Below are 26,228 nucleotides of genomic sequence, written 5' to 3'. Positions count from 1 at the left end.
TTCTTAGTCGGGACTTCTCTTCATGTTTTGTTTCCCAAAGTCTGGATGTGAGCTTCTCAACCTTGAAAGTGGTGTGTTGTGAACTTTGTAATAATGAGCCTGATTCTACCTCAGTAGATGAAGCTGGATATAAACTATCCTTTATCTAAAAAAAAATATATAGCGTGGACTCGATAGATGGGTCGTGACTCGTGAGTCCGCTTGCTGCTACCCTAAAAACAGTGATGTCTATATCTTCCTATGGAAAGGTCGTGACAACTTTACATGGTTATACTTAACACACACATAAACAAACAAGAATGTAACGTTTTCATATATGGCTATAATATAAAATCAAAAAAGTATTTGTCAAAATGAAAGCAAGCATCTTTAGTGGGCAGTGACGACTAGTAGTAGGCATGTGCACACTATGGCAGAATCCCAAACTTCATCACAGAGGAGAAAATCCTCCGCCTGTGATGTGACAGCATCGTAAATGTGTTTCTGCCTGTTTGTGATGATAACCCGTCTATGATTGCTGTCATCACAGACAGATATCTAACCCATCTGTGAAGACAGTTAAACAATTGCCTATGATTAATACATCACAGACAGTGTAATGACCCGTTATTTGGGATGATCATCACAAACGGGTAAAAACCTGTTTCTCTCATATCTAGAGGTGAAATGGGTCAGGATAAATCCCATTCCATTCCATCCCGATTTCTACATTTAACCTATTTCAATCCGTATTGACGGTCATTCCAACCATTTTTTATTTTTCCATTTTTGGTAAATTTGAAAACAAGATGAAAACAATATAGCTTTTTTCCCAACCATTTTAGCTTTTTTCGTTTTTTTTGCCAGCATATCCTGGTTTTACCCGAATAGGACATCCATTTTATGAAGTGCAATAATGCAGTATAGTCGGTCAAGCCACATCGGAGTAGCCTTGTCTAAGGCAGACTAGTGATTGGCTTGTGTTATTCACTTATGATCTTGAACTCTTATACTCTTGTCACCTTATGAATCCTACGGTATAAATTAGAATATTTATCTGTTGGCAATGTTGCCTTGCCAGGTTGGTTAGGTTAGTACGTCGAGTCATGTTTCTTAGTTTTATGTGTCTACATTTCTGTTTGTCCTTCTGTATCCTGACTGTTCCGACACTTTTTCGTTTGAATTGATCCATTTTCGATTTCCGGTGAATCACCGTTTTAATTCTCGTTTCCAGCCATCCTTGATTTTAATTTTGTTTCCGTAATAAAATGTGAATGTGAAAACGGGAGAGGGTTTATCCTGGCTGATCCCGTCCATTTTCATCCCTAGTGATGCCACAGTTCATCATAGATTCCAACACTCAAATGGCTGCTTCACCCGTATAGTTAATACTCTTCTGTGTTAACACTCTAATGTAATCTATATCGTAGATGGGGCTTTATAACGTCCCATCTGTGTTTTGTTTATTTCATAGCCGGTCGCTATAAGACACGTATGTGGGCAGCCTCTATGTCAGATGTAGTCTTTTTATAATCCCCGTCTGTGACGATCGGAGGTCACATAACGATGGCCGCTTGATTAGAGACGTGGATTCTTTATTCATGTCTTTGATCAATCGGAACTACAAGAACCAATTATAATAATCAATTCACAGGCAATTTTCATAAATCATAAACAGTTCAATATATATCATGTCTAGGTAAAAGTTGTTGACACACCAACTTTAGTACATTTTTTTTTTTGCAAAAGGTGGCACAAGCTGCCCGAGTGGTATTATTCTTTTTGGTGTTTGTGCAATATTTAAACATAATCGCTGCCTGTTCGGACCCCCCCCCCCCCCTCCCATTGCCACCGGTATTGCCCCTCGGCAATGATGGGCATGATTATCGGTTATCACTGCTGGTTCAGAACCGGCAGCGATAATATGCTATCACTGTTGGTTTGGCGTTTGACCCATGACGACGCCATGGTCACCTTCAGTTCAAAAGTTTTATCCAGCTTTGATCATTCTATAATTGTTATCTGTTTATAGCATGAACCTATGGTGATGAGTGTTTGGTCAGCACAGGTCATTGGTACACTCGGGCGGTGATGAGTGTTTGATCAGTACCGGTCAGTGGTGCAATCCGGCGCTGATGCAAAAGTGTAGACCACTAGGTGATCGTTTCATCCGACAGTGATGACCGTTTTGTCAATATGTGGTAGTGATGACTATTAGTTCAAAGCCGGTAAATAATTTGATCCGGCGTTGATGACCATGTCGTCATCACCGCCAGAATGTTCTTTCATCTGTCAATGATGTTGCATTTTCACAAAATTTTGTTCAAATGAAGCTTAATAGCATATTCAACAAACCATGTACATCTTGACCGGGAACAAATTTAAGTTTTACAAGAGCAATCCAAGCTAACACTGAATATGAGGAAAAACATGACCGCTATGAGCAGATATGGTACCCAAGCTGCTCCTTTTGATTACATAATAATGTAGTGCTCTCTACATAGACTTACATAATGAATCAAAGTAGTTGTGCTTGATTCTAGTATGTGCCTCTACTCACTGCAACACAGAGTGAATATATATAATTAGTTTCAAACTGAATTCAAGGATGTGTATACAAGTGATTTGCTTGTTCAATTATCTCGTCAATGTTCACTATACCAAAACTAATTTGTAGCAACTCCAAAAGTGTCACTATAAATCGTTATATCGACTGATGATGTGTCGCTATAACGCTATACCATTGCCATATGTTGCAGTAAGTGGCGTTAGTATAAACATATACCGACCGACAGGGTTTATACCTACTGATAGTTGGACACTAGTATTTATACTAACCAATGATATGTTACAAGGTTTAGCGACCAATGGTTGGATGATATAGATCTTTTTACCAACCAACAATCCATCGCTATGAACTAACATGATTATATAATTAATTTCACATTAACCATATAATCTGAAGCCCATTCAACATTCATACAAGCTCACATTACACATCAACTATATAATTCACTACTACCGATTGACTTATCACTATCGCCACTTTCACTGTCGTAGCAATAGAAGCGGCTGTGTTTTACTTCCACCGCCGGTTGGACCGATAGCGAGTCCTCTTGATGAAGGAAACTGGCAGTTGAAACTTCTACCACCCACGGGTTAATAGTAGATGCGGCAGTGGTATTTTCTCCGTCATATGAAAAGCCGAGCCGACTGGATAGGCGTTCTGGCCGCCGGCCCTACATGACCATTTGGTGTTCCGGCGGTAGCAAATTCAGCGTGAGTTATTTCCCCATTTTCTAACTACCCACAACATAGTTGCATCACCATTCCACTTCTCCATCTTCAAAAGGTTGGCTCATTGTTCCTCTCTCCATTGCACGCGTCGCGCCGCCGCCACCTCCCGCATAGCCGGCGGATTTTTCCTCTCGCAATTTATGTGAACCATTGCACGCCTCACGCCACGCCACCGCCAGATCCAAAGGCAAGGGTATGCTTTCGCACTTCACTGAAGGATCTTTGTCGGATTATTTTCCTTTTTTGTGATCTCATTACTAAAAAAGCTCTCATCCTACTGCACAATGACGACCGCAGGCTCTTTGAAATGGAGGTGGCCCCCAACAACAGGAATGCACTGGCCAGCCTCATAGAGGATCTTATTCTGGAGATCCTTCGCTGCCTCCCTGCCCGCTCTTTGTTCTCCTGCAAATGTGTCTGTCCCTCCTGAAAGCGCCTCATCTCCGACAACTGTCAGGTGCTGCCCCAGACTGTGGCTGGCTTCTTCTACGACAGTGAGAATGGCAATTGAAACTTCACCGGCGTCTCTGGTGTACGCCCCCTCCTTTGAATTCTTGCCCTTCAACCTGACAATATAGCTATCTCAGACTGCTGCAATGGCCTCATCCTATGCTGGTGCCTTGGGCCTGATGGATACCGCTATGTCGTCTGTAATCCAATGACCTAGAAGTTTAATATACTGTCGCCTAGCACCCATCATGTTGGCCATTCTGTTGGTGAGGCTCGCTTGGGGTTTGATCCGACAGCCTCCTCGTACTTCCATGTGATTGAGTATGTGGATGTCGACAGTTTGTGCGCAGGTGTGTAGATCTACTCATCTAAAACTGCAGCATATGGATCTATAAGGAATTTGAATGGGGCGAGGATACTGATGTGACATTTTATAGATAACCAAGTGTGTTTCTTAATAGGTGTCTGCACATTATGGGGCACTCTAGGAAGCACTCTATGATACTTGCTATGGATATGGAGGGAACACAAGGAGGAAAATTGATAGGCCTAGTGGTCTTCAACACTCCATGCATCAAGCTCAGGGTCACTTGTGTGTATATATTGTTGCTGGTCCCAATGATTCCAAGCTTTCAATCTGGATCCTTGAAGACTATGGTACTAATAATTAGACATTGAAGCATACGGTCAGCACGCGAATCCTATTTGGAAGGATTAATATTAGATTTGGTTTCGTAGATTGTGTTGCCGAGTACATAGTGATTACAGTTCACCTAGAATGGAATATGATGTTCTTTGCTGGGGAGGATGAAACAATCATCGCATATGACATATATGGACCACAGAAGAGTTTATGTCATCCCTGCCCATGTCTTTCGGTATGTTAGACGTAGCGTTAAAAAAGAGTTCAACTATAGACCATTCTATCTTTCTTATGTTCCCTTGTTCTTGAAATAATTAGTAGAGCAGTAAATAAAGCTACATTTGATGTATCTCTCTGTCGTGCATTTTAAATAGACCTTGCTTGTCTATGGACATGTTATTTTAGCTAAACTAGTGTGCCATCTTTTTTTTTGTTTGCAAATTGAATTATTTATTTGATGCACACATGCGTTACAGTGGTGTTACAATAATATTTCAACACCAATGGCTCCTTTGCTTGGCGTTTAACAGAGGGACGTGGTCACATGTACTGTCTTTTGCTTGGCTTTTTAATTTAATTCCTTACAAAAAATATGAAGCGAGACTTGATCGGATGAACTCTATTATGCGATGAATATGGAATTAGATATCAATTCTCGGTGGTGTGACAGCTCCCGTCGCCGTTTCAAACACTAATTCAGCGTTAGTAGCGCGAAGAGTACTGTAGTAGAACACTTATATTGATTTACGAAGTAGTTTCCTAACTAATTCATAGTAGAACACTTATATATTGAATTATAGAGTACTGTAGTAGAACACTTATATTGAAGAGTACTGTAGTACAACACTTATACAAAAAATCAAAACCTACCTAATAATTCACTCTCGCATGTAAAGAGTGAATTAGTTTCCTATTCCAATTGCCTTTTCGAACAAAATAATTTCACGGTGAAGCTTACAGTCCTCACTACAAAAAACAGAGTCCTTTCTTCCCATCCTTTTGGAACGCCGCAGTCGCCGCCTACGCACGGAAGATCACCGCATACCTATGCCGGTGGCGGAGGCGGCCACTTGTTGCGCCACCACATCGTTTCGTGGATCACTTTCACGGCCGCCTCGCGGCATAGCTGACACCCCTTGTTGCTTAGCCGCATACTCATTGTTCTACCGTCGCCGCCCATGATTCTTCCTCACCCTTGACCCGTCTTATATACCACCTCGCAGTGTTGTCGTCGCCAGCATCGCCATTGTGCCTATAGAGGAATATGGCGACCAGATAGGCCGCCACATTGTGCGTGCCATCGGCGGCGTGGGTGAGATAGTTGAGGCATGGCCGGTGGCTGTGGTTTCCGCAAATACGATTTGTATCCCAGTGAGCAAGCAAGCCTCTGGGTTGTCGACTTGGGTCAGTCTAGCAAGGAGAGCAAAGTAGTTGACGAGGTCGTTCGATGACCTCGCCCCGCGTCTGCACCAACCCACTTCCACGGGGCAACCGACGGCGGGGTCACCACAGATGTCGCGCATGGACGAGCACGTCACCTGTAGGCTGTGGAGGTCATCCATGGGCTACTCCGAGGTGGCAGCGAGGTGGCCGATGATCTCAATTTGCACCTCGACAGGGAGCATAGACAGCGACGTGGGGTGCCGCCTCGCCGCCATGATTGCCGGCGTGGATGGAGGTACGGCGAGTGGACGACGGTGAGCCGGAGGGCAGGAGAGGCGCAACGGTGTCACGTACGTTGATTGAGGAGGAGTTATTGTGACAAACTTGTTTCCCGGTTATTTAAAGAGTATCATCCGGCCACGTAGTGCACTATGTCACTTGATCTTGGATGTTGGACGCGATCTCGATAGCGTAGCCCACAACATCGCAGTTGGGTACAACGTGTTCTTACGTGTGAATCGCACTCCTAATTGATGACCATTGTGGTGGTTGCGTTCCCAATGTTTTTGAATGTTTTGGGTACGATGCCAGGCCAAGTGACGTGAAATACACGCCTTGGGAACTCGACGCTGCCAAGTGAATGGTCTCCATTGAATGGACACGTTGGGTACACAGTGAGGCGAATCAACAGGAAATATGCGCCTAGGGAAGTCGACGTTGCCATGCGAATCGTTGCCATTGCTTCATATAAGAAGGGGATGGGGTGTGTTGCTTTCTCCACTCTGAACTTGCAAAATTTTGCAGTTGATATTTCTCTTTCTTTCTTCAACTATCTCCTCAAGCATGGTAGGCCACAGTGACTCCGAGATCGAAAACTCATATTCAGATGAGTCTGAATTCGAAGAGAAGGAGAGCGAGATCCTACTCGGCCTCTCCAATGGAGGCGTCAGGTTTTGTGGTCGTGGCGAGGGCACCTTTGTGTGTCCTTTTTGCCATGGAAAGAAAGTACCATCATGGAGTCTTTGCGAGTTGCTGCAGCACGCGAATGGGAAGTCTCGCAGAGGCGAGGGGATCTCTAGGCCAGAGCATTGTGCTTTGGCCAAGTATATCTTGAGCAACGACGCCATGGCCCATGACCGCGAGCTTGGTGGAGTTGGGGACTGTGGCGGCAATGTCCGTGCGTTTAGGCACGCAGCTGCTTACGCGTTCTAGTTAAGCAGGAGCTGGCGCAACTCGATGTTTCATCCATGGCCGATATAGAGCGACACCGGTGCCGTCTCCCTTCTTCATGTTTCCTCACCACCGTCGAGCTCCTCCCGTCTACCAGCCCAAATTCATCGCACCTGCTCGCCCACCATCCAATTGGCCGTGTCCATAGCATCGCCTTGCCCTCACGTGCCGCCTAAGCCCGCTCGCCTCATCTTTGGCCACCGAAACCAGCCACACGCCGCCATCCTTCATCACGGCTATCTAGAGCACCGCCATAAACCCTCATCGTGGCCAGCCACCTCTGGTTGTTCTCTCTCCCTTCTCTCTTTTGTTCCGTACCCACCTTGGTCCCATGAAGCTCTTCAACTTGACCGTTGATTCGTTCCCCTTCAAGTTACGCCAGAACGCCACCTCGCCATTGGGTTCATGTCGCCACCGTCATCCTCAACGTCGACCAACTAGTTCTGCTTCGCCTCTGACTCAACTAGCTAACCATTGAAGTCATGGTGAGCACCCTAGAGCTAACCGTCCCCTCCTTCTAGCCGCTAACATGCTGTGATGGCCAGAACGCATCGCGTCGTCATGTTCTGTTCTGCCAAGCCACCATGGCTATGGCCAAGCTCATTCGTGGCCATAGTTCGTTCAACCAGCAGCTGTTTTGAGTTCGCGTGAGCACGAGGAAGCTATTGGTGGTCTCCCCATCGCTGCTAACCTAGTCACTAGCCATTTCCACTGCGCTGTCGAGCCGCCATAACCACCGCCGTGCATGTGACCGCGCCCTAGGTGTTCGTCCATTGCCCTGAGGTTGTGCGCGAGGGCGAGCAGGTCATGTAGGTGCAAGCCTCGTCGTCGAAGACCTCGCCGCCGGCGAGATTTTGACGGTCAACGACAGAGTCCGTCGCGGTCGGCGTGGTGGCACTATGCGCTGATCGGGGGTCCCGCCTATCAGCTGCAGTAGCTAACTGCTTGTGTGTGCAAAACGAATTTTATTCTCTTTTTTTTAAATTCAGAAAATGATAAATATGCTTATTCTTGTTAAATTCTTAGAAAAATATAGGAAGGCGATAAAATTATGAAAATTTTTGTGTAAGCTTATTATGATATGATCTTTGTAGGAAAAATATAAAATGCTGAAAATCAATAGTTTTTGCATGACTAAAAATTACCTCTTTTAATTAATAAATGAACCTTCCATGATTTTTATAGGCTAAAATAATTGTCCTTTAATCATGAAACTTTTTGTGTGTGCTTTATATGCTTAGGTCTGCCTTCACAAAAAATTTGGTACTGTTTTGATAATTCTAAGTTGGTTAATTAATTTAAGTGTTTTTAAATGCTTCATCTTGATTAATAAATACAAAAATGATTTATATAAATACTTGAATAACTTTGGTGTGTTTTATACTTTGTTTGTGGAGCTTGGAACCCCCAAACCCCTACTGTTCCTTGGCAAGTCAATTACTTGTTTGATATGCTTTGAATCAACTTGTTTATATAATAAATTAAAAATGGTTTATTTAATATTTAGTTTAGTTTTATGAGTTTCTTATAATGATCATGAGTTAGGAAAGATGTTAATCACCTGCTGGTCCATGTTAAGGTAATCCTTCCATGATAACAGCTAGTTAACTTGTTAGTTAATTAACTAAAATGCTTTTATGATAATAACCCTAGTTTCTTGGTGAAGGAAAGTTGTACTCAACTTTCTTAACTTTGTTTATCTTCTGTTAATGCACTTGAATGTCTTTCATCATGCATCATGGCATGTAGTCCATCATGTTAAGCAAAACATCATTTATCACGTGTAGTGTATACGAGAGCGAGAAGACTCGTGTTGGTCAAGTTTCGGAGAAGGTCCATCCACCCGTGGTGTTGGTGAACCCTGTGATCCTCTGTGGAACTAACCTTCTCTGCAACGCAGGCAAGCCCTGGAGCATAAACCCTTCACTAGTTTTTACAAATCTTTATTGCACTTTAAGTCTTGTGAGATGTGCATTAAGTAATTAGGAGTTGGTTGAATACAGTTGTTGCATGAATACCTTGACATTCAGGTATCCTTAGTTGTACCCTACTAGTATGTATAGGTCGACATGCCTTATGCTTAGTAATGCATGGACTTCGTTAGAAGTCGAGTGGTGAGTTCATCATTCGCTATGGTTCTATACTCAGGAAATATTCCGAGGGTTTTATAATGAATATGGATAAACTCGAGACCAGGCGGGACATGGGAATTGTCTTTGGTGGTTAAGCTGACAGGGTTGCCTGGTCGTGCTTGTCCCGTCTGTGTCGATTAAGGACAGTTTGTTGTAGGCCTGTTGTGTTCGATACCTTGCAATACTGGCCAAATACTCCGGTAAGCCTAATACCTCTGCTATTCCATTATGGGAAAGAACAACCATGCACTAGGAGTGGAGAGATGGCGAGAGTAGCATGTACACATCCTGTGAATCCGTCATGGACGAATGACGCAGGGAGGTGGAGTACTGTGCTCTCGGGTAGCGCAGGACCCGTTCACGTTTTGGAGGATTCGAGTGAATGTTGATATATGGAGGTCTAGGACCTGCATATGTCGTGTGGTAAGAAAACCCCAGTTGGGCCAAATCGATTCGAATCATCGTGCTCCTCGGTTATGGAGACTCGATCCTCCGACCACTCATCGCAGTGAATCAATGGAACATGGTTAATGGTGGATAAGAGATGAACATGAGATGTGATGATTAAAGAAGTGATTGATTTAGATCAAGTGCAAATTAGATACGATAATGACTTAATTCAAAGCTAAAACATTGAAAGTAAGGATCCACTTATAGTAAGTTTTTCTGCAAAAGTTAGTCTTGCTTTAAACTTTCCTTTCAACCTGCATACCCTTGGAGTCTTTTCTTTTAGTCGGGTAAGACTTGTTGAGTACCCTCAAGTACTCAGGGTTTGTTAACCCCTGTTGCAGGATCTGACTCATGCTACTAATCGAGGTCATGTCGGTGGGCTCGATATGATCTGGCTATCTCCTTTACCTTAGATGCTTTACCTAAGTGGCTTCCGCAATTCTACTCACCATTTGAACTTAAATTAAGTTTTGACTCGAACATGCTTTGTAATCTAATTCTGTAAAACTTTCGTACTCTGATGTAATTTATTTTTGAACCAAATGGTGTAATGTTGTGGTAACTCCATGTTGATCATGTATGAGTTGTAAAATGTGGATGATTCGGGGGTTCCCCGAGGACACCCGACAGACTACCGAAGTTATCTGGCTCTCGTGTGCAGTAGTCAGAGGTCTTTATAGGACAATGACAGGTGCACGTGGGCCATATAATTTGGGTGGTTCTGCCACAACTGTCACCTCATGCTCCTGCCTCAGATCCTCGGACCTCCTCTAAGTCAAATCTTCCTCCTTCTAACATCCCACATTAACATAGTCAAAACTAAAAATTGTTTATGAATAATACATTGATAGCACTAGCAAAAATATGGTTAGCTTTTACATTATTAGCAAACATCAAAATGGATAGGTGCAGATTCTAACAAAGCACCATGTTGTACATTGTAGTGACGAACAGGTAAATATTTCAGAATAGGAAAAGTGTTCGGAATATAAGTATAAATTGGTCATAACAAAGGCACAGTTTAGTTTTAGTGCATAGCTGTATTGAAATAGTACAAATAATCAGTGTTGAAAGCAAAATTACAACAATAAATAAAGCAGCTAGTACAGAAGCAGGACAAAGTACTCTAGGTTACTGTCAGGACAAAATTAGGAGAATCGACCTACTACTAATAGGGCAAAACGGATCCATAGGAAATAGAGAATCCAGTGCAAAGGCTAACTCTGAAGACAAACTGAAGTAACTATGTTATGTATGCATTTTACTATCATTTAGTCAAAAAAGTGAAAATGAGAATGATAGCCAAGGACCTGACAACCTAGGATCAGATGGAAGTCATTAATGCTTTTGACCTGACGAAAGGTGTTTTTGACCTGAAAGATTTCTTGTAGTTCAATTTATTTATTCATGTAATCATAAATGACAAAAAGTTATCATATTCAAGGATTGTATTCACGGGCAAAACTACCTAGGAATTTTGGGGGAGGAGCATCACTTTTGTATTGCTATTGAAGGTTTCAACAGTATCATCAGCATCAATGCGGCGGTCATCAGAGAGGGGAATGGATGAGAGAGAAGGGAGGTGGTAGGAATTGTAAATATAGGTCAACAAACATCTTTGTCCTTGTAGAAGGCCCCAGGGTGCAAGGTCGGATCTTTCTGGTGTTGGTCTGACACATTGATGGTATCTCACTTGCTAGAGTCGATCAAGGCGCGAGAGATCGGGTAAGTAACAACATGAAACCATCGTTGTATTCAGTAGGGACATTTCGCCCCACATTAGTATTCCAAACCATCAAAGAACCATTTTTTTGTAGCCTAAGTGACGGAACTGATAACGAAACAGCAATGGTTCAACATGACAAGCTGACAACCCAAAAGTAAAGAACACTAATCCTGACACACTTCAATCTACTTCAGTGCATTGAGGCTCTGGCCAATCAACATGCCAAGAACTAAGATAACTACAAAAGAGGTGAAAGAAGAACTGCAACTGCATTTGCTTTTCATCGGTACCAATTCTTCCTTCATCTTCGTTGGACCCCTCGCCAGGTGTTCAATCTCTAGCATCTCTTCGACATCCTACATCTCCTTGTCGAATGTTGCACTATGTTGAACTCTTCCTTCATTATAGTAGGCGTGTCCACCTTAAGATACTAGATCTCGTCATGTAAACCTTGTAGCAAATTATTCAAAAAGTCCCCATGTTCAAGATTGAACAACGCATAGAACCCGGAGTCTAATGGGGTCTACAAAAAGAACAGATAATCATAAATAGCAGACTATATAACATGCTACTTTCAACATTTCCATACCCTACACTGAACAAACTTAAACAGGAAATAAATTATGTTACCCATGCTCTTTTGCATCTATGGTAGCGACAACCTGGGTAGTAATCACTCCAAGAAATCCACCGAGTCGCCTTCAGTCCATAGCAGCGCTCAATCTTATGGACCAGGTCTGTTCCCATTGTTCCCTACTCTGCCCGAAGACTAGGTCCTGCTTGCAAGCCCATGCCTTGATGTTGTGGACCAGGGTGATGTGTTCATGATAGATTCCATCATTGTCAACGATGGATGGAAATCCTCCACACTCTAAGCTCGCTTGGAGCCTGAGCCCACACTCTTTCTTTCCCACCGTACCCCCCCCCCCCCCCCCCCCCCCCCCATCCTGAAATATCATTCACGTCCTATCACTTAGGTGACAAAACCGGCTATCAAGTGGGCCCAGGCTCACAAGAGGACCCTTGTTAACAATTTGTGCACAAGTAAACGTGTACACCTCCATCGCAATAGATTAATAATATCCAGGATTCAATCATATACAAACTAAGATTTTGATGAGGCACAAACTAAAATAAGAGATGTATCATTACTTAGATTTCAAGCATGATTAACTTGTCCATACAGATGCATTGTTGCATAATGCCATTACATAACTCCATAAACATCCAAGGACTAGACATCGTTGAAACGTGGAATATAGCGTCGAACATTGCTCAGGTACTCAATGGCATGATGCAGGCCAAACATCCAGAGGTAGTGAACGAGAGCGAAAATGACACAATCTCCATCCACGTCGACACTAGATAGGGTTTTCAATGATTCTGGTAAAACTTTGTACCATGAGAGGGGCACGAATAGCCACTGCAATAATCAACTCTCGCTCTTGGCGATGACCCCAAGTAACAAACAACAATTGCTAGGGCCCTGGTATGACCCCTAACTGCTAAATGGCAAGGTTGGTCGCATGGAAAACGTTCCTTCCATGGTAAGACATCTGTTTAATAAAGAATGACCTAATATGACCAAATCTGAGTTTGCCAAAATAGGAACGCTTGTTCTCTGAATCTGAAGCACTAAGCATTTAATTCTGGCCCCAAGCACTTAAAGGAATTGGAATAGAATGCAAAGGTAAGAACAGCCAATCACGGACGGCCGAGATTGCTCGAGAGGAAGCACAAATGACCGATAATATGAGTAACAACATCCATATGAAGTGGTGAATGCTGTCGGTGACTTCATAGTATGATAAGGTCATTGTTCGTGATTAAAACCACTAGACTACACCTCTCAAACAAGAGACAAACAATTCTAATTGATTGACACTTAATATGAAATTAATGATACATATATATTTCTTGGTAAACTTTACAAACATTACATAGATTGGAACTAAATGAAATTAACCTAATCTAATCTAGATCATTGTTGATATTTCTTAACATCTATTGGAGGATTTCGTAAGTGCACAGAACTATCGCGTAGCACTTCGCTCGGTGAGTACCGAGTGTTGAATTTACAATTTATCCCATACGAAGGCGGAAGGCTAGAATATATACAAGACTAGGATTTGCTAAAGGTAGGTGGACGATAGTGAAGGATGAGTGTAAACTACCTAAACTAACTACTATTAACAAGCTAACCAAAGATAGCTAGGTGGGAGAGCGAGCGATTTATCTTTCTAGTAACTAAGGGTAAACAAATAACTAGGAGAAATGCGATAGTACTTCGGGGCACAGCCCGCCTACCAACTAGGAGAGTTAAATAGACAAGGTCTACCACGAGCCCTATGATTTAATAACTAGATCTATTGTGGGGGAATATAGAGGATGGACAAGGCAGTCACCACTTGCCACCTACCCCAATCTATTCGGAGGCCTAGCCGTATCCATAGGTAATCTATAGCCTAAGCACCACGCTTAATCTATCAACTTACTCCTTCAATCCAAGCTCCGATGAAATGAGATCAAAGCACCCTAACCAGACGGTGGAAACGGTACTAATGAAAGACTACTAATGATATGTAGCACCCAGTTTTAAGAATAAAACCAGATACACACCATATATGAGCCCAAGAAGTCAAATCTCACATATAACTACAAATAAGGGTAATATCATAAGACAATGCTTATTACATAGCGTATTAGTATAAAGATTACAACCTCAGAGTATAGACAGCGGAAAGACAACTTCAGTCTTCAGGTGAAGACTCCACTTCCACAGGGACAACTGACTGGTTGATCACAAGCCTAATTCCTCCAAACTCTAGCAATCTGGTACCCATCCGGAATTTTTATCCAAATATGTGAAAAATAAAGCAAGCATAAGTACATGTCGTACTCAACAAATATAATATGGGGTTCATGAGGCTCAAAAGGCTGACACTGGTTTAACTGCGATTAGCTTTTAATGGTCACAATTTTTAGCATAGGAGTAGCAACAAGTTTATCACAAGCTCATATAAACACATGATTAGGTAAACATGAATAATGAATAGCATAAACAATTAACCATTAATGAGCATCTTTATCATCAGTGTTTATCATCTATTCTGTAAATATTCTAAGGCCGCTCGTGACCATGAGCACGGCTGATATACCAGTTTTACACTCTGCAGAGGTTGTACACTTTCACTATGAGTCATGATTTACCCTGTCGCCCGAGGTGATCAGCCTCTTGACCCACTACCAAGGAAGGTCGGCAAGGTTCACTATGAAGCCTTTCAAAGGTTCATCTAACAAGTTAGGGCCATTAGATTCACTCGGCAAACAGATGTAGGAGCCCCCCTTCTGGATGGCACAATGACACGCAGCCTATACACAAGGGAACAGAGGTTGTCCTATACCCGATTCGTCAAGCCATTCTTACGCTAATAAAGGTAACCACTAACAAGCTAGAAAAGGTTCTCATACTGAGCTAAAGCCAGAGCCATATAACCCTCACAGCTGTACTGTAAGTCCTGGATAATCACTTACAGATAAGTCCTTAGGGAGAGAAATCTAGAGCACCATAAGATCAGCCCAATGCTCTCACCCCTTGTTCCTTGTTGCTAAAAAGCATCTTTTAGTGTTTATTACATATACCATTAGTCAAGTGACAAGATCATAGCTTTGGTTGAGCACTAGCATAGCTACCCAATGCAATAACCCAAAGGTATCAAGGTACAAGTACAAAAGACTAGGATATCCTTAGTGGTAGTCAAGGTAGACACATACAGCATGAATTAAATGATTAAAGGTATATAGGACAACAAGGAAGATCCTATGCTATACTTGCCTTAAACTCAGATCCTTCTTCTATTGAATTGTAACCTCCAAAGAACTTCTGGATCACCCACTTCTTTTATATCACCAACGCAAAGCTCACCGACTGGACATGATCATAAAGCACCACACAAGCATCCATGCAATCATACACGAAGCAAACAATAGAACAAAATTAGAATAGTACACCAAACATATGAAACAACAAGTAAAAAGGTTTTAAAGATATTCTACACGTTACTACGAACACACAGACGCGAAAAGCACGCTAATCGGAGCTATAATGGAAAAGTCATGAACTAAACAAGATTTCCTTTAATAAAATAATAGATTAAATTTTAATCTTGAATTTTAAAATTTGAAAATATATTTAACAGTAGTATAAATATGTATATTACGCAATTATGAATCTAACGCAACTTGAACGGGTCAAATCGGAGTTAAAACGAAGATTTTATGGCTAAAACAAGATTAGTGGCAAAACTGTAAATAGATGAAAGCGTATTTTGGATCTAACCGAAGAAACTACGTTTTCAAAAGAAGAAAACATATTTTAAATATAACAGAGGGATTTTATGTTTTTTGAAAGAGAAAACGTATTCTGAATCTACTAGAAAGAAACTACGCTTTTGGAATAGGAAAACGTATTCTGGAAGTGCGCCATGTAATGCGGGTTATATTATGCGAAACTGCAGGGGCTCTTTTGTAAATAAACCTGGTGAAGGGGTACGGGCGATCATGGATCGTTGGATTGAATCTAGATGGCCCAGATTAGAAAGGAGGGGGAGAGAGAGTCACCGGCCGAAGAAGAAAACCGGCGCGGTGGAGCTCCATTACCGGTGGCGAGAAACTCCCTAGAGCGCTTGGTTTGGGCCCTAGAGGCCACGGTTTGACGAGCCGAGAGCATAGGAAATAAGAGGAGAAGACGGCGAACTCACCTAGGGCCTTCTTGCGGTCGACGACGGGTCTACGGCGTCGGGTAGCGCGATGGCGACAGCGACAGCGACGGCGACAACGAGAGGAGGAGAAAAATCTAATTTATTACACGAGGGATTTCTCAAACTAGGTGCTCCCCTTACGGTAGTTTTAGTGTGGTTTGCCCAAGGGGTTGGTACATATTTATGGGGAGAAAAACTCCCCATATCTACATCAACTAGCAATATGGTACTAATTGTTGTTGCACTCTCCACATTTACTAATGGACCTAAATAATCATTAAAGCCCATTAGTAAATAAATGCATGGGCCTTTAGATTTATTAGGATTATTGCACATGGGCTTTGAGAGTTGGTTAGAAAATGAGATATATTATTTATGTTCAGAATTAATTAATTTCATGAATAAAATAATTCTAGGAAAGTCCAGAATTGATATTTAAGCCACGAAAACTACTCTGAGACCTCCAAAAATTTAGGGAAAATTCCCAGAGACACTTTGGAACATGATGAACCCAAATAAAGTATTTGGAGCTCATGAAAAGATTGTTGGAAACTTAGAACATAAAGATTAAGGTGAATGGGGTAGGAATTAAATTCTAGAAAGAAGCTGGAAAATTCCTAGAGATAGATATTCGTCTCCAAAACGTATTTAAAAAAACACATTTTGCACATAGAAACACAAGGTGCGACCGGCATGAATGCAACAAACACGTTTCAACCTTAAGATAAATTTTAATCTAATGAAAATTTATTATTTCCCTATGTTTTCATGAGCATAAAAATACAAAATTAAATCATTTTAGCTCTATTTCAAGAGAAGCAAATTTTAGGGTGTTACATGATAAGATAACCTATGCTACTAATGCTAAACAACAAGCACCTAAGATCACTAATGATGAACACTAATAACTAAGTACTTAAAGTAAAGCAAGCAATACTAGAATAAAGTACAAAAATAAATACTGAATAAAGTAATGCAGAAATGAAAGAATTATAAAGGAGCTATACCAGACCCAGAAGACTCTTTCAGACTCCGAGAAGCTCCGCTCTTGCTCTACTCCACTACTAGACTACTACTCTATAGCTAAAGCTAAGCTAGAGAATCTTGGAGAGCTTGGAAATGACTCGAACTGAATGGTGAAACTCGGACGAGAAGTCGGTTGGTGAAGCTCCAAGCCTATGACAATGGGCCCATGGATCCATGGCCTCTTCATCATGACCATTGATCAAACCGACTTGGATCAACGCTTCTAATTGGCTGAGGGGCTCCCAAGGATCACTAACGTGGCAAGGTGCCAAGTGGGCACCAGGTGGGGCCGGGCGCCACTGCCTAGTGGGCCCAGGTGGCCCTGCCACGTCCACTTGCTCCTTTGGTCCATGTTTGTCACCATTTTGGCCAAAATTTACCATATTTCCTGCATACAAATAATTCTCCAAGTAAAAGTGGAACTAGGTGAAATTTAAACATAAATCTTCACATGTGATGATGATTTTCCATATTTTTGGGTGGAATGTTGATGGTAAAAATGGGTGTTGGTGACTGTCAACAAGCTCCCCCAAGCTACCCCTTTGCTGCCCTCAGCAAAGATGCGGATTTAGCATATGATAAGTTGTTGGATCAGGAGTTGTGTACAATGTAACACCCTACAAAAACTCATAAAAGCAAATACTATCTCTTGAATTGAACATGTTAGCGCTTAGAAATTTCACCATCGGTCTTAGCAATGTGGGGCTTATAGCTTTCACCTTGATACAAGCAATTGCAAGATAGTGTAGCTAGATAGATACTTTTTGCCTACTTTGGTATTTGAAATCCACACCAAGGCCATGAATGTTAGCCTTAATTTCTATCCTAAAGCTTATGTGGATCTCAAGGTAGGAGTAAAAGCATAGCTTACTTGAATTGAATATATTGCTAAGTCAAACACTTGGATCATAAGGAGCAACAAATCATACAAATTGATCAAGATGTGCATGTGTGTGACATATTTGGTGGAAGTGGTACTCCTTTGAGAAGTTTTCCTTCTCTAGCTTCTTTTGAGAGGGCATGGCTACTTGCTTTTTCTCACTCTCTCTCTCTCTCTCTCTCTCTCTCTCGAACACTAGAACTTTTTGCTCTTTATTCTCTCTTACTTTTTTCTGTAGCCCATGCCTCTCTTTTGATGTAAGATAGCTAGAGAGGTAACTTTGATTCTCATAGAGCAATAACAAATGGAATGTGGTTGTGTATCCCCAGTGTAGGAATAGCATACATGTGTGGGTGTACATGATCTTGATCGAAAGGCATGAAAAGTTTCTCTACTCAGATCAACAAGGCTTGAAAAAGCTCAAAACAAACAAGCAACTTTTATGGTGGCTTTATCATGTATGAATGTGTAAGTAAGTATTTGGCTCAGGTAGGAGTTTATCACCATTGAGGAACTTCTAGCAAGAGAGTTTTAGCATTTTTCAAAACAAGACTCCAGGTTGTCTTTACTATTCCTCAGATAGGTTCAAAGATTTACTCTAATCATGACTACAACACATCTCACAAAAGCCTATTCTTGGTTCTAGCATTTGCAACCCACGAAAGCATTCAACTTAAGATGAACTCTAAGTTTATCATGCTCAAAACTTAAGAAGTATAAGGTTGTATGACAAGCTTTTGCAAAGTATCATAGAGCAACTATTCATCATCTCCAATTTTATCATCATTTTATTAGAGTAGAGTTTTTCTCGAAATAAATTAAAGGCACTCCTCTCTACATTCTATGATCATGAATATTGAAACATAAAGCAAACATGAATGTAAAGAAAGGGTTTAAGATTTTCATACCTGAGCGGGGAGAGATGTCTCCCCCAAGCTTGCCTTTTGCATATGTTGAAATGTCTTCTGGCGGCTCTTTTGATTCTTTTCTTTATTGACTAACTAATACTACTAAAATGCATAACTGACTAGCTAAACCTATAACTACTAGATAACTTATTCAGCAGGGATGCTACTGAATTTTATTCATTAATATTAAATATTTTTATATGTGTTGCTTTAATGCATATCTATCCTATCAAGCATTAGCTACTACAAACTTTATTTATTAACATAGAGTAGCTAAGTGCAACTAACCTATCATGCAGTGTAAAGCCACTTTATTGGAAATGAAATGCAACTAACGAAATGCGGTAAATGAATGCAAGGAATAGAAAACTTACCTTTTTGTTGGGCTCAAGGTCATTCGTCCTTGGGTGGAGGTGTTTCCTCTTGTTCCACCACGGAGGCCTTGTTAGGATCAGGGTCAGGGGATGACGAGTTTGTGGAAGGATCTTTCTTTTTACACCATCTCTTTCTATTCTTCATTTTCTTGACAGGTTTCTCCACTTCTTCAATCGGCTTTGGTTTCTTCATCTTGATTCTCTTCGGATGCTTCTTCTTTTCTAGTTTCTCATCAAAGAGGGGTTGTCCAGAGGCAAAAGCAAATATTTCTTTCCTTCTAGCAAAGTGGAATTGGATTTGCCTAGAAGCCACATATATGCAAGCATTTGCAGTGTTAAGGAAATGATGACCAAGGATTAAAGGTGTATCCTCAGCATTACACATGTCTAGGATCATAAAATCAGTGGGTACATAGGCACTCCTAACTTTAACTAATAAATCAGTGGCTACTCCCTCGAGATAACGGGTGGATTGATCAGCCAATTGTAAGTAAACTGAAGTTGGAGCTAAGGTAGTGTAAAACAATTTATCATATGTTGCTTTTGATATTATGTTAACACTAGAGCCTAGATCACATAGAGCATTATGGAAGGTATGAGTTCCAATGGAGCAGGTAATCACAGGGATACCAGGATCGCCTTTCTTAATGGTAAATGGGGAATCTAGTAAATAGGAACCCCAAGAACTTAAAGCATAGCCATACTTTGTAGTAACAAGGTTGGTTGTTTCCATTATTCCCTCAGGTTTGCCAGGAATTCTATCTTTTTTATAGGATGGGATAGCAGCAACAATTTGAGCTAATTGGGTTTCTATCATCTTATTAAAACTAAGTTGATTCTTTAAGATAGAAGAAAAATCATCCAATTTAGCATTTATGTTTTCCAACATTTTATCATGAGCATGTAGTTTCTTATTAATACTATCAGTCATTCTACCATTGCTATAAACAAGATCTTTCAAGAAAGTATAACTATTATTACCCTGATTATTCAAATGAGAAGAAGAGTAATAATTATTACCTCCCTGATTGTTGGAGCACTGATTCTAGCCTTGATGTTGTGGACGGAACCCATTGTCGGTGTTGATGAAGTTGAGGTTCTCTTGGGTTTCGGGGCAGGAATTGCCCGAATGTCCAACATCTCCATAGACTTCTCAAGTCATGTGGGAATCCATGGCTTTAAGTGTCTCTTGGGCACTCACCTTCTCATAATGATCCACTCGCTTCGCAAGTAGATCCATCTTAGCTACAAGCATGCCAATTTCTTTAATTGAATGCATACCTTGTTTATGGGGTTGGAATCGATCGTCGCTCCATCCTTGGTTGGGGACCATCTTCTTGATCAGTGTCTTTGCATCAGCAACACTTAGCGAAAAGAATGCACCACCACCAGCAGCATCTAAATGGCTCCTATCTAACGGCACTAATCCATGGTAGAAGTTCTAGATCAAAAGCCAGTCTTCCATGCCATGGTGTGGGCATACAGAGACATACTCTTGCATTCATTCCCAAGCCTTGGGAATTGACTCATCTGCTAGTTGTTGAAAACTAGAGATTTTATTGCGCAGAGCATTAGTCTTACCCATGGGGAAAATTTAACTAGGAAAGCATTGGAGCACTTGTCCCATGTATCTACAGTGTTGCAGTTAGAGTAAAACCATTGCTTAGCCTTTCCTAACAAAGAGAAGGGAAAAAGGCAAAGACGTATAGCCTCTTGACTCACTCCCTTAATGGTGAATGTGCTACAAATCTCCAAGAAATGTTGGAGGTGAGCATTTGCATCCTCGTGGGCTTTCCCACAAAACAGACTAGCTTGAACCATCATAATTAACGCTGGCTTAAGCTCAAAGTTAGCGTCCCCATTGATAACATTAGGTCCGGTGGCTACATTAGGAGCTGGGGGTGCAGAAAAATCACGAATGGACTTGTTGGCCATGATCGTGTAGGGTAGTGATTGGATATGAGGAAAAAAGGATAAACTACTTAGGATAACTAAAAAGAACCTAGCTAACAAATTTAGCCTTATAAATTCGATGCCAATTGCCTTCCTCGGCAACAGCACTAGAAATACTTATTGATATTTCTTAACGTCTATTGGAGGATTCCGCAAGCGCACAGAACTATCGCATAGCACTTCGCTCGGTAAGTACCGAGTGTCGAATTTATAATTTATCCCACAGGAAGGCGGAAGGCTAGAATCTATACAAGACTAGGATTTGCTAAAGGTAGGTTCTAAGTTGATCCTAGGTAGGTGGACGATAGTGAAGGATGAGTGTAAACTACCTAAACTAACTAATATTAACAAGCTAACCAGAGATAGCTAGGTGGGAGAGCGAGCGATTTATCTTTCTAGTAACTAAGGATAAACAAATAACAAGGAGAAATGCGATAGTACTTCGGGGCACAACCTGCCTACCAACTAGGAGAGTTAAATAGACATGGTCTGCCACGAGCCCTATGATTTAATAACTAGACCTATCATAGGGGAATATAGAGGATGGATAAGGCTATCACCACTTGCCACCTACCCCAATCTATCTAGAGGCCTAGCCGTATCCATAGGTAATCTATAGCCTAAGCACCACGCTTAATCTATAAACTTACTACTTCGATCCGAGCTCCGATGAAATGAGATCAAAGCACCCTAACTAGACAGTGGAACAGGTACTAATGATAAGATAACCTATGCTACTAATGCTAAACAACGAGCACCTAAGCTCACTAATGATGAACACTAATGACTAAGTACTTAAAGTAAAGCAAGCAATACTAGAATAAAGTACTAAAATAAATACTGAATAAAGTAATGCAGAAATGAAAGAATTACAAAGGAGATATACCAGACCCAGAAGACTCTTCCAGACTCTGAGAAGCTCCGCTCTTGCTCTACTCCACTACTAGACTACTACTCTATAGCTAAAGCTAAGCTAGAGAAGCTTGGAGAGCTTGGAAATGACCAGAACTAAATGGGATGTCTGTCACCGAGCTCCACACCCCCTATTTATAGTGTAGGGAGGCATGGGGGTACTTGTAGGTAGCCAGGAGGTCGGTGGGGGTGACTTGGGCGCCAGGTGGCTTAGGGAGGGGGGCGCCCGGCCCTCCATTCCACCACCTCTTGATCCTACGGCATTGGTTGGCTCCCAATGGCAGTTATTTGGACAGCACGTGGTGAAACTCGGATGGGAAGTCGGTTGGTGAAGCTCCAAGCCTATGACAATGGTCCCAAGGATCCATGGCCTCTTCATCGTGACCATTGACCAAACCAACTTGGATCAACGCTTCTAATTGGCTGAGGAGGAGCTCCCACGGATCACTGACGTGGCAAGGTGCCAAGTGGGCACCAGGTGGGGCCAGGCGGTGCTTGGTGGCATCGGGCGGCACTGCCCAATGGGCCCAGGTGGCCCTGCCACGTCCACTTGCTCCTTTGGTCCATGTTTGTCACCATTTTGCCCAAAATTTGCCATATTTCCTACATACAAATAATTCTCCAAGTACAAGTGGAACTAGGCGAAATTTAAACATAAATCTTCACATGTGATGATGATTTTCCATATTTTTGGGTGGAATGTTGACGGTAAAAACGGGTGTTAGTGACCATCAATAATCATCGCTACCGGAGCTAGGATCCCACTGTGATCTTTTGCCTCTTTGTTGGACCCTAATTGTTGGCCTCCTCCTCGTCCTCATCCTCTTCCTCCTCATCATTGTCGGGCTCCTCCACCTCCTCATCCCCGTCACCGTACCATTGCTCATAGTCTACCGTCCATGGACTCCGAGGCAAGCCATCATCACTGGAGCCCTCATCGCCATCACTCTCCTAGCGCTATGATTCTTCCTCACAAAAGGATTCATTGTTGGGTTGCTTAAAGTTTGTCACAGTGTTAAAGTAGAAGAATAGGGTGAAGAAATAAAAACTTGTGGTTTCTTAGTGGTGGTTTCGGAGCGTAGATGGTGTCAATACATAGAGCGATGGCGTCAATACACGAGCATTGGGTGCGCCTCTTTGGCTTCTTGGTGGCACTAATGATGATGAAAGGTGTTCAAGTGTTGGAAGTCAGAACAATCATGATGGTATAGGGGAAGTACTTTTGATTATCGGTTCAATATGTCGTGGTGATTATGTTTTTGAAAAACAAACCATATAAGACCTTACTAGTTTGTAAAGGTCATTTTGAGACTAACTGGAATGATCTCTTAAAATCCACTGAAGCCAAGCAGGTGTTTTTTTCTTCTAGCTCTAAATGTTTTATCTATATATGTGTTTTGTTCCATTTATTAAACTCTATCATTGTGTGATTCTAGTGATATGTGCGGGCTAGAGACCTCTAGCATCCACTACTACTTATGTCTAGCATCGGTGGAGTGTCCTATTACTATTAGTTGTGTAGTTCGATTTATGTCAACCATTTGCAGTATTTTGACTTTGATTTTCAGTTGTATGCTTTGAAAAGATGGAACCTATTTTCAATAAATGTAGTGCAATATATACACCTGATCTTTCTAGCAAGTGTTGGTGTTAAAACCACACTAATGCATCCTTTTTTATTTCAATGTTTGCACATGGAACAATCTTAAGCTAGCTTACTTGCTTGATATATTGGGGTTGCTAATAAATCCTAACAACTTATATACCATCCTATGCACCTACTTTTGCAAGAAAAACTAAAATACTGATAGTTTCAATGAAAAATTCTGTTGAAAATAGCAATGCATACTTGGAAGAATTTAGAGATTGGAAGAGAGAAGATATTTGTCATGTGAGATTCTAGAGCTAATTTGATGGCAAATAAAAAAGAGACTAGAAAGTTCTAAAAGGGTCTTGCCATGTATAAGGATAAGATTGTAGCAAGGTGTGGGAAATTTTGAGTATAGATATTTTGATAGAAGTGTTTGGAATGTGTCATATGACAATATCCTATAGATCATGTAACACTATAAATAAGGGTGGTCTTCACCAACCATAAATGTGAACCCAACATGATAAGGCAAAGTAGAAACATGTAGTGACAATCCATGGTGGATTGAAGAGGAGAGAGTGGTAGTGTGGTCATCACATAAACAAGTGTGAATACCTTGGACCAAGTCAATATAAGTGAATAAAGAGTTGACTTCGAGGCACCGATTTCTCAACTAACTCAAACAATCCAATTCTGAATAAAATGAAATAACTCCAATTACAACACTGACAATGAACCATAACAAAAATACATGATATGTGTGAAGTTTGAAACATGCTTGGTAATAGCCACTTATATTTTAACAAGAGTGAATGTGGCAGAAATTCTTGTGCTATGAACTGTAAGGTGTTGATCTAAATGGTCGGGAGGTTCTAGATGTGTTCGGAGCTTCGTGTCATGGAGGATGAGCAAGAATGGGTTGTGCAGTACTTTGCGTCTCTATACTACACAATGGGCCACGGTGGTGGCGGTGGCTTAGAATGGGAAAGCAACGAGCGATGAAGAAGACGACGTTGGTGGTTTAGGATGAGAGCACTTGATGACCTGATCAATCAATGCGGCCGTGGATACGGTGCTGCTCCACTTCTTGAGCAGGTTATGCCGGGCTGCGGTGGTGTTGCTTGGGGAAGAAGGGGACGAAGACAATGGAGACAATGAGGGAGGGAGGCGGATGCCGTTGTTATTTGGATCGTTCGTTATATGTCGATTACCGATGAGACGAGGCCGGGGAGGGCATTTCTTTCTTTTAAAGGAGAGAAGAGGAAGCCGGGAGTATTGTAATTGGCCAAACTTTAACGGGCCCATTTTCCTGCCGTTCTTCTTTCTTTTTTAAGCAAAAAATGTATTTTTCTATTTTTTACTAGAGCTGATGAAACTATTCAAATTTTGAAAGCTTCTAGAGATATATATTTCCACTCGCTCTAGTAATCAAATTATAGGCTGTTTTGGCTTTTCTAGGTACATAGCTTCTGTTATGCATCCGGATATACGATATGTCTAGATACATTATAAATTTTATGTACCTAGAAATGCTAAAACGAACTATACATTGGAATTGAAGGAGTACTCTATTTCGATTTTTCCTGTCCCACTTCTATCTCTAAGATTTCTCTTCCAAATTAAACGACCTATATTGTGGTTGTTGGGCTAGATTGTTTCAAGTGATTGGGCCTTCATTAGGAGAGTGTTACCGTGCTTCTCATATTTGGGCTTAATTGAAGCTTTTGCCATTTCATTTGTGCCCTCGCCCCCATGTGCCTCGTCGGCGTGGTTGTCGTCGTCGAGGCATAGGCCTGGACGAAAAACTCGTAAGTCGCTAGCTCGCTCGACTAGCTCGTTAGTGGCTCGGCTCGAGCTCGACTCATTAGAATTTTTAAACAAGCTGAGCCAGCATTTTAGCTCGATTAGTTAACAAGCCAGCTCGATCCGGCTCGCGAGCCGCTCGCGAGTCAAAACGAGTCAAGGTAAATCAAATGATAGCAACTTGAATCAACCCCCATAGCCCATTGGCCCAATATGATAAAACCCTAGCCCCCAACTCCCACCCATAGGCCCTAGACATCCTCCATCTGCCGTTCCGTGCAAGCATAGCCGTAAACGCATGCACGCTCAGCTGTTCCCCTCCTAAGCCGCCACACGCGGCACACGGGTAAGTCGCCCGGCGCCTGCTGCTCGCTAGGGCCTTGCAATTGCAGCTTTGTTTACTCCCTTGCAAGCCAACGCACAACAGCAAGCATTACCTTTTGTTTACTCCCTTGCAAGCCAACGCATAGCAGCAAGCATTAGCTTATGTTTTTTTTTCTTGATTTTCCAAAACCAGCATGAAATCATCTGTCTTCTTATTTATTTTACTTTTCCCAAATCAGTACTCGTCTCTGTCTTTTGCTGGATGAATAACCTCAATAGGAAGAAAAAAAAATTAAGTTAGCTCGCGAGCCAAACGAGCCAGCTCGAGCTACCAAGCGAGCCGAGCCGAGCTAAGCTTTTAGCTCGTTAGTATAATGAGCCGAGCCGAGCCACCTTGATAATGAGCC

At 41.8% G+C, this 26,228-nt stretch overlaps 1 non-coding gene across 1 annotated transcript; it reads left to right on the top strand.

Annotated features, from left to right (window-relative positions):
* The first annotated feature begins 20,701 nt into the window (after positions 1-20,701).
* Positions 20,702-20,810, top strand: LOC136519216 (small nucleolar RNA R71). The gene has a single exon (XR_010774775.1). It is a non-coding gene; the product is annotated as a small nucleolar RNA R71 (small nucleolar RNA).
* Positions 20,811-26,228: the final 5,418 nt, after the last annotated feature.

Source organism: Miscanthus floridulus, chromosome 17 (assembly GCF_019320115.1).
Source record: "Miscanthus floridulus cultivar M001 chromosome 17, ASM1932011v1, whole genome shotgun sequence".
Classification (NCBI taxonomy): Eukaryota; Viridiplantae; Streptophyta; class Magnoliopsida; order Poales; family Poaceae; genus Miscanthus; species Miscanthus floridulus.
The sequence above is the reverse complement of the archived record's forward strand: the minus strand, read 5'-3'. Positions and strand labels throughout refer to the sequence as shown.